The following is an 8,370-nucleotide window of genomic DNA, read 5'->3' as shown; positions in this document are numbered from 1 at the left end:
AAATCGCACCAAGATAAGATTGTGTAAATGAGATCTACGCAAGAGAGAATGATTTGAATGAAGGTATATCTATTTACATAATATACCAAATAGATGAGATCTATGGTCTCAAGTAAGTTCTATATGACAAAAGAGACCAAGTGAAGTAATCATAAGAGTATATTCTCAAGATAACTACACGAGGAGACCAAAAGAAAGTTTTGGAAGAAAAATGACTAATGTAAAGTCTTAACAAGTTTTTGACTAAAGTTTATGAAAATTTTGACCAATAGTTTCAACCTTGAGATTTACTTAAGAGCCTTAATAAATCAATGTAACATCCTAGTAATAAGCAATATTTATGACTAGAGATTGCAAGGATTGATATACCGATATCTTCAATAGCAAAAGTTTTAAACCACGCAGATGTCATTACTTAACCTCATTATGAAATGGTTAAACCTCCTTCCGAAAGGGTATTTCGAAGGACGTGTTCTAGATATTATTTATATTTGAATAATGACATCGCTACACATCATTATGATGTGTGTGAGTTAAAGATTAAAATCTTTTTCCATAAGGTTAAGATGAGACCACTTCAAAATAGGTATTTTGAAGGGATATGATGGGAACATATATGGTTCTATCTTAATAACTTGGCAATGCAATTTATATTTCAATTCTTGAAAAGTTTCGATTGAGAAATCAATTTCGAAATATGTGGAATTGAGTGGGAGTTAAGAAATTATCATGTGAAGACATGGAATTTAGTGGGAGCTATCATCCTTTGAATATTTATAACTCATTACTCATTAGGAATGACGAGCTAATATCTTCTTTCGCAAAGAAGTAATTGAGTTTTCAATTCTGGATAAATTTGGACTATGATGAATCCAATTACCTCAAGAAATATTGGATTAGTATTAACAGATACACATCGTATCAACATATACATAGGTTATTCATGTAGATGAAAATGGAATTGCCATTAGCAGTCATGGTCGTTCATTGAACCTAAGAACGGTTGATCTCATTATTATTAGTAACTAATGTTTCCGCCATTAGAATAATCATGCACATGTCCAATAGTGAATCATATGCATAAGAGCATGATGATTCATTGGTAAGCCATAATAGAAACGTCATGAATTCTCGAGTAGAATCCAATGAGCGATTTCGGTGTTTGACGAAATGCTCTGTTATGTGTCAAGAGGTTGCACATATTGTAGAAAATCCGAGCACTTGTACGGATTTATGAGAATCCTAAGCCTTTCAAGCTTAAAGGAGAAATAAGAAGTTTTGGAAAGATACTTAGTTGAATAAGAAGTTACTCAAAACTAATCTTTCCTAACTATGCTAGGACTTGTAAGAAGTGCTAGGCTAATCATCTTGTCAAATTGTTGCGAGACTCTACAAAACATGTACCTAGTGCATTGTGTGTGTATGGAGTACTTGATCAGTACAAGTTATATCATTCATCACAAATTCGTTCGTTATGTGATCATCGATAAAGAAGTTCTTTCATGTTAAAGAACCGAAACCAAGGTCGGGAACCTTGAGATGTACTTGGTAAGATTCATGCTATGAGAGAGAACATGAATGTAAAGGAAAATGCAAGTGTAAGAGGTTTGAACACATGGACACATGGCATGTTAAACTTCTATTGCAATTAATAAGTGTTTACACTTACGATATACATCACAAGGTTGAAATATGGTATTGACTACCCGAGTGTGATGTCGACATTTGTCGTTTGAGTTATTATTAACTCACCGTACACTTTGTTACATCCAAACGGGTTGTGGAGACAATTGAACCCCGTAAAAGTGAACATGGATTAACATTGTATTTGCCCATAGTTACTTATATGAGGTGACATCTCGAAGTGACTAGAGTGTGATGCGATTGATGGCAAGTTCAAGTGCCATAGAGTCATGTGAGATGACTAGTCGATCACATAGGTAGACTGTTAGGAACATTTTGTCGGGCCTAATGACCGCTTATAGAGTTCTGGCAAATTTATATAGCCTGGTCGTGGCGAGAGCTACTATAGTATTCGAATGAGTCGATTCTTTTGACTAAAGACTATTCGCCTAAGATGGCACGATTTGATTAACTTTGATTTGTGTTACTACGACCTTCGTAAATGGGGTCAAATGGGCATATTTTGGGTTATGATGGTTGTGGCTAGTCGAAGGGAATGAGTGCGATAGGAATTGTCCATCCCTAGTCAGGGTTATAACAATATCTCAGGGCCACTCGAGGAGTAATGAACTGGAAATGCGTGGCCACGCTCGGAAGGTATCTATGATAGATAAATCCGGTCAATCAGTTATTCTCCAGATCGAGGAAACCACTCTCGATATGATCACATTCAAGTACGACCTGAAAGACACCTTGCATTGAGTGGGAGATAGTAATAGGACAAGAGAATTGGTGACGCACACTTGTCGAGGACAAGTGGGAGATTGTTGGAATATGTGCCCTCCGACAATAATGCGATCACGACTGTTGATCATGATGATCACACGTTTAAATCTCATTATAAAGAATACAATTGGGAAGTATTTTTACCAACAATCAACAACATATATCGGTAATGATTGGCTTACTAAAGTTTGACATTACTGTCGTGCGACGGTGGTGATCAGTTGACCCCCTAGGTCATACCTATAGGGCAACACTCTTAATTGATCATTTAATTAATCGTATGTTACGAGTTAATTAAATTACTTGAAAAATTGACGGACGATTTTGGAAGTAAAATTTACGTATCACATTGGATTTGATTAAATGAGATACGATGCGAGTAATTGAATTGTATCATTACTCAGATGAAATTATTGTTTAAAGAAACAATTAAAATTGAATGAATTATTATAAATACAATTTATTGTGATTTGTAAATTGGTAAAATATTTTGGTACAAGTAATTATGAATTACTAAGTCGATTTTTGTATATGACGTATTTTTATTAATACGTTGATTTTTAATATGTTAAAAATACATAACAAATTTATGTAACATATGACATGTGACATAAAACAAAATTGACAAAAATAAAATGGATTCCATTTTATGTATGTACCGAAATTAAGGGGAGGTTTTGGCTAATATTGTGTTGTTTAAATTAGTGGAAAACATAATCATTCACTAATTGCCTAGCCATGCAACCCTAGTTTGCATTGTTAAGAACAACACACTCATGCATTGGCCCTAAGAACCTCCCCCCTTACCCGGTTTTGGAAAAAGAAAAGACCAAGGGTTTTCTCTATAATTTGTCCAACACATTACTTGTTTTAGTGTGCATTAGAAATTATTCATTCATCTCATCAAATAATTTTTAGAGAGATAAAAATTATTTTCTCCTTCCTTCCCTTTCTCCTACCCGGTTTTAGGAGCTAAGACCAAAATTATTTTGGGTCATTTTTCTTCACAAAATTAATATTGTACTAGTAACTATAATATTAATTTTTATTAGAGTGAGCTTTGGGTATAAATCATTGGGAGAGATCCTACACTTGGGTCTTTGTTCATACAAAAGGAAAGCTCAAGAACAAGAGAGAAAGGTGATCTCTCTTGTGCCCTATAAACCGAAAATACAATGTAAGAATATTGTTTCTTCCTTATTTTGTTTTAAAGTTTGCATGCATAAGATCAATCATTAATTTTATGACAAATTAAATCATAACATATATGTATATGTAAGTATATAGATCTACTTTTCTTTCAAATAGTCCCGACCAAAAATGGCGCCGTTGCCGGGGACGGTGTTAACTTGATTTAGATTTTCTTATATTGTTATTAGTTGTTTTTTTCTTTGCCTTGGGGAAGTAAAACTCCTCAAGGTTTGTTCTAATTGTTTTCAAGTTGTTTGATATTTTGCATGTCTAGAAGGTCACAAGGTGACTTGTTACCCTTTGATCGTGAAATTGAAAGAACTTTGACAACCAATAGAAGACTTGCTAGGAGAACTTTGAGAGGTGTTAGTGAGGTTATTCAACCAAATACTATTGAGTTCATCAACCCTTTTTCAAGAGAAGGTGAGGAGAACCCAACACAAAATCAACCCACAATGCCTAAGTTTTCATCACATTCCGTACCCACCGAGGAGAACCTACCCAATGGTACTCCCACACCACAACATCTAACCGGAAATTTTATTGCCAAATCCGCATTTATCCAATTAGTCGAAAGAAGCCAATTTGGGGGGATGCCTAGTGAAGACCCTCATTCTCATATGGAGGCTTTTTGCGATTATTGTGATGCGATTTCTCAAACCGGTGTAACTCAAGACCAAATTCGATGGGTCTTATTTTCCTTTTCTCTAATTGGCACCGCGAAACAATGGTTGAAAAGCCTTGATAAGGCTACTCTCGGAATTGATTCTTGGAAGAAATTGGCTCTAGCTTTCTACAAAAAGTTCTATCCACCGGAAAAGACTAACATGCTAAGAGCTCAAATCACGGGATCAAATGGAATGTTCACCGAAGTTGATGACAATCAAACTTGGAACAAGATTGAGGAAATGGCGGTCCATAACTCGCAATATAGTAGATCTCGCAAGGCTACTAGAGGAGGAAAGCATGAAGTGGACTTCGTTACTCAATTGGGTGCTCAACTTAGTGCTCATATTGATACCATCAATTTGAAGTTTGAAAAAGCTATGGCTAAACTTGAAGAAGCCTCAAAATCACCAAAGCATCATGTTAATGCCATGACGGCATCTTCATCAATCCCAAGTGGGATATGTGAGAATTGTGGAACTTTGGGACATGACCAAAGTGAATGTAGGGGAACAAATGAACAAGTGAATGCTTTCCAAGCATACAAGAGTGGTACCCCTTATTCCAACTATTACAATGAAAACACCAAATTCCATCCAAATCTCTCATACAAAAGCCAAAATGTTCAAAACCCTCAAACAACATACACCCCACCTCCCATGAGAAACCAAAATCAAAGACCCTTTTATAACCAAAACCAAGGTTACCAAAATCAAACTCCATACAATCAACAAAATGACCAAGGTTTTGATGTCCAAAACGCGGTACTTCAAATGCAAAAGAATCAACAAGAGTTTTTCACTCAAATGCAAAAGGATAGTCAAGCAAAGGAAATCACCATCAACAACATTCTAGCTCACACCAAAATGTTGGAAACCCAATTGACTCTACTAGCATCTTCAAGCACACAAAGACAAAAGGGGCAATTACCACCTCAAAGTAATCTCCCAAGACATGAAACGGTTAGTGCCATTCACTTGAGGAGTGGTACAAGGTATGAAGCACCGAAGAAGCAAGTTGAGGATGAAGTTGTGGAAGCTAGTGACAAAGAAGAAATTGTGCAAAACTCCAAGGATGGAGAACCATCAAAAGAAGAAATTTCAAAGAAAAATGAAGACAAGGTCAAGGAGAAGGAGCCCATTGTGATTAGACTTCCTTTTCCAAGTCGTCAAGCCAAGCCCAAATTTGATGACCAACTTCGAAAATTTATGGAAATTGTGAAGAATTTGGAAGTCTCAATTCCTTTCACGGAATTAATCAATCATGTGCCGGCCTATGCAAAATACATGAAAGATATCCTCACAAAGAAGAAGTCGATCCGAAAGCTTGAGACTATCGCCTTCACTAAGGTGAGTAGTGCAATACTTCAAGGGAGTTCACCTCCAAAACTCAAAGATCCGGGAAGCTTCTCAATACCGTGTACCATTGGCGACACCACGATCAACAAAGCCTTATGTGATCTAGGGGCTAGTGTGAGTGTTATGCCGTACTCGGTGAGTAAAAGGTTGGGGATGGGAGAGCTTAAATGCACCAATATCACGCTCCAAATGGCCGATAGATCGACGAAGACACCATTAGGGATATGGGAAGATGTTCCCGTGAGGATTGGGAAATTTTTCATCCCGGTGGACTTTGTCATTGTTGACATGGAAGAAGACTCCAACATTCCAATCATTCTAGGAAGACCTTTCTTACACACCGCGGGTGCGGTGATTGATGTGAAGCATGGAGAGCTCACTCTAGAAGTGGGAGATGAGAGCATAACTTTCAATCTTGACAAGACCATGAGAGCTCCCCGTTTGCATGAACCATGTTTTATGGTTGATCATTATAGCCGGAAGGATGATAGGAAGAATTCGGAATTCCAATGGAAGAAGAAAATTGAAGATGCTCCATTCAAAGAGCAAGTGAATTGTAACAAAGAGAGCTTGCAAAGCTCACCAAAGTCAAGCAATGAAGAGGATGGCCTCATTGGCCAAGACAAGAAATTGGGTGAGTTGTCTCCATCAACTCAAGAGATCTTTAGTGATCAAGTAGATGAAGTTTGTGGTCTTTGGGACGATGAGTTTGAAGGGATTTTCAATCCTTATATTGGTAATGCTATCGATCAAGACCGACAACAAGGGCAAAGATCTATTGAAGATCTTTATCATGACAATGAACAAGCTTTTGATTATTCTTCAAGGTGTTGAGCAACATCAACAACACCTTGGCCATGCCCCCATGACATCTCACTAAGGATGAGAGTTTGGTGGAGTCCTCCCTAAACCACCATTTGTAAATATTTCTAACTCCCTAACTCGCATTTCAATTCTTATATTGCATTTTTGTCATTTTTGGATTTTTATGCTTTGATCAAGATAATTATCATTTTTGAGAGAAGTGAGGGAGGGACTAATGAATTTACTTGATGTGTAGTGCTTTAGCTTAGTGTGGGGATAGAAATTGCCTAGGCTATTCATGCCTTAGTAGTGCCCCCACAATGAAGAACACGGGATTCTGAAGAATGGAAAATGACAAGGGATATGCAAAGTACACGAATGGAACTGAATCCGGGTAAAAGGGGCAGAATCCGAGCATCTTTGTGGGAATCCGTCCGTCTTCAGGCAATACGGGCATATTGGTCAGAATTCGCCCGTCCATATGTGCTGAGAATTTGAAATTTTTTGACTGTTGAAGAATCCGGGCGTCCTGCAAGAGAATCCGCCCGTCTTCAGAAAGACGCCCGTCCTGAAAGGAAAGACGCCCGTCTTTTTGGCTGAGAAAAAAAAGAAAAATCACTGGAAAGGAATCCGCCCGTCTTCAGTGAAAGACGCTCGTCCTGCAGTTGAATAATCCGAGCGTCTTTGCTGAAAGACGCCCGTCTTTAGGCGAGAATTCTGAGGCCAGAACAGGCAGAATCCGGCCGTCCCGAAGGAAAACCGCCCGTCTTCCCCCTGCATTTCAAATTTTTCGGTTTTTTTTTATAAACCCCCTCCCACATTCATTTCTTCATTCCTTCATTCAAAACACTACCCATAAACTCCAAAACTCAAAAACCCTCATCCTCTCCATCACCAAAACAAGATTTCCTCAACCACATTCATCAAAACCAAATCAAAACTTCCTTTTAACAACAATTAATCACTCCTCTTCCAACAAAAATCAAACCAAGCACCAAAATCTTCAACATTTGAATAGATTTTTGAACTTATAAAGGCAAAGCCTTTCATCTTAAAATCGATTTGGGTATACTTGGAAATTGAAGATTTTCACTCTTTTCTTGGTTTAATCATCAATGGCAAGGACAAAAGGAGCAACAAAAGCACCTAAGGCAAAGGCACTCTCAACAAGACAAAAGAGTCTTCAAGCAAAGAAAGCCTCATTGGCTATGGTGGTAGCTAGTTAAAACTTGGAAGTGCAACAACAACAACCTCCCTTGGAAGCAACAACATCTACAACTCCGGAAATTGCTCAACTTTCGAACTATCCGGAGGTAATTTTCATTTCTAACTCCCATAGGGAAACATTTGCCAAGTATGCTAGAAAATCCTTTCTATCCACCAAGTTTATTTGTGAAGATGCCTTGAATGAGTTGGGTGTCCTTGAACAAACCAAAGCCTTCTTTAAAGCCATGGGGTTGGAAAAATTGTTTGCTACAAAAGAATTGACATACCCCTCCCTTACCTTAGAATTCTTGAGTTCTTTGAAAGTCAATAAGGTAGAGACTATGGAAAACATCGAGTTCCGCCTTGCTAATGTTAGTAGGTGCCTCACCTTTGAAGAATTGGCAAATGTATTGGGTCTTAGTGATTCACCTAGTTATTTCAAGAATTTTGGCAAGTATGACCCCGCTCCTCTTTGGGAGGAGATTTCCGGAAGGAAATTTGAGAACTATCATGCTAGCCGCGCTCTATTAGTCCACCATCCGGGCATTAGAGTGTGGCATAAGGTCATCGGAAATACCATCATTGCAAGAAAAGACACCAACCACTTTACCAAGCTCGATTGTATTCTTCTTGTGTCGGCCTTAAACATTGGAAGGGAATTCACCAAGCCATACAATTCTCTAAGGCTTTTGGTGCAAAGATGGCTAAATATTGATTGTGGAAAGCAAGGCACCAC

This window comes from Silene latifolia, chromosome 4, assembly GCF_048544455.1.
Source record: "Silene latifolia isolate original U9 population chromosome 4, ASM4854445v1, whole genome shotgun sequence".
Classification (NCBI taxonomy): Eukaryota; Viridiplantae; Streptophyta; class Magnoliopsida; order Caryophyllales; family Caryophyllaceae; genus Silene; species Silene latifolia.
Note: the sequence above shows the minus strand (reverse complement) of the source record.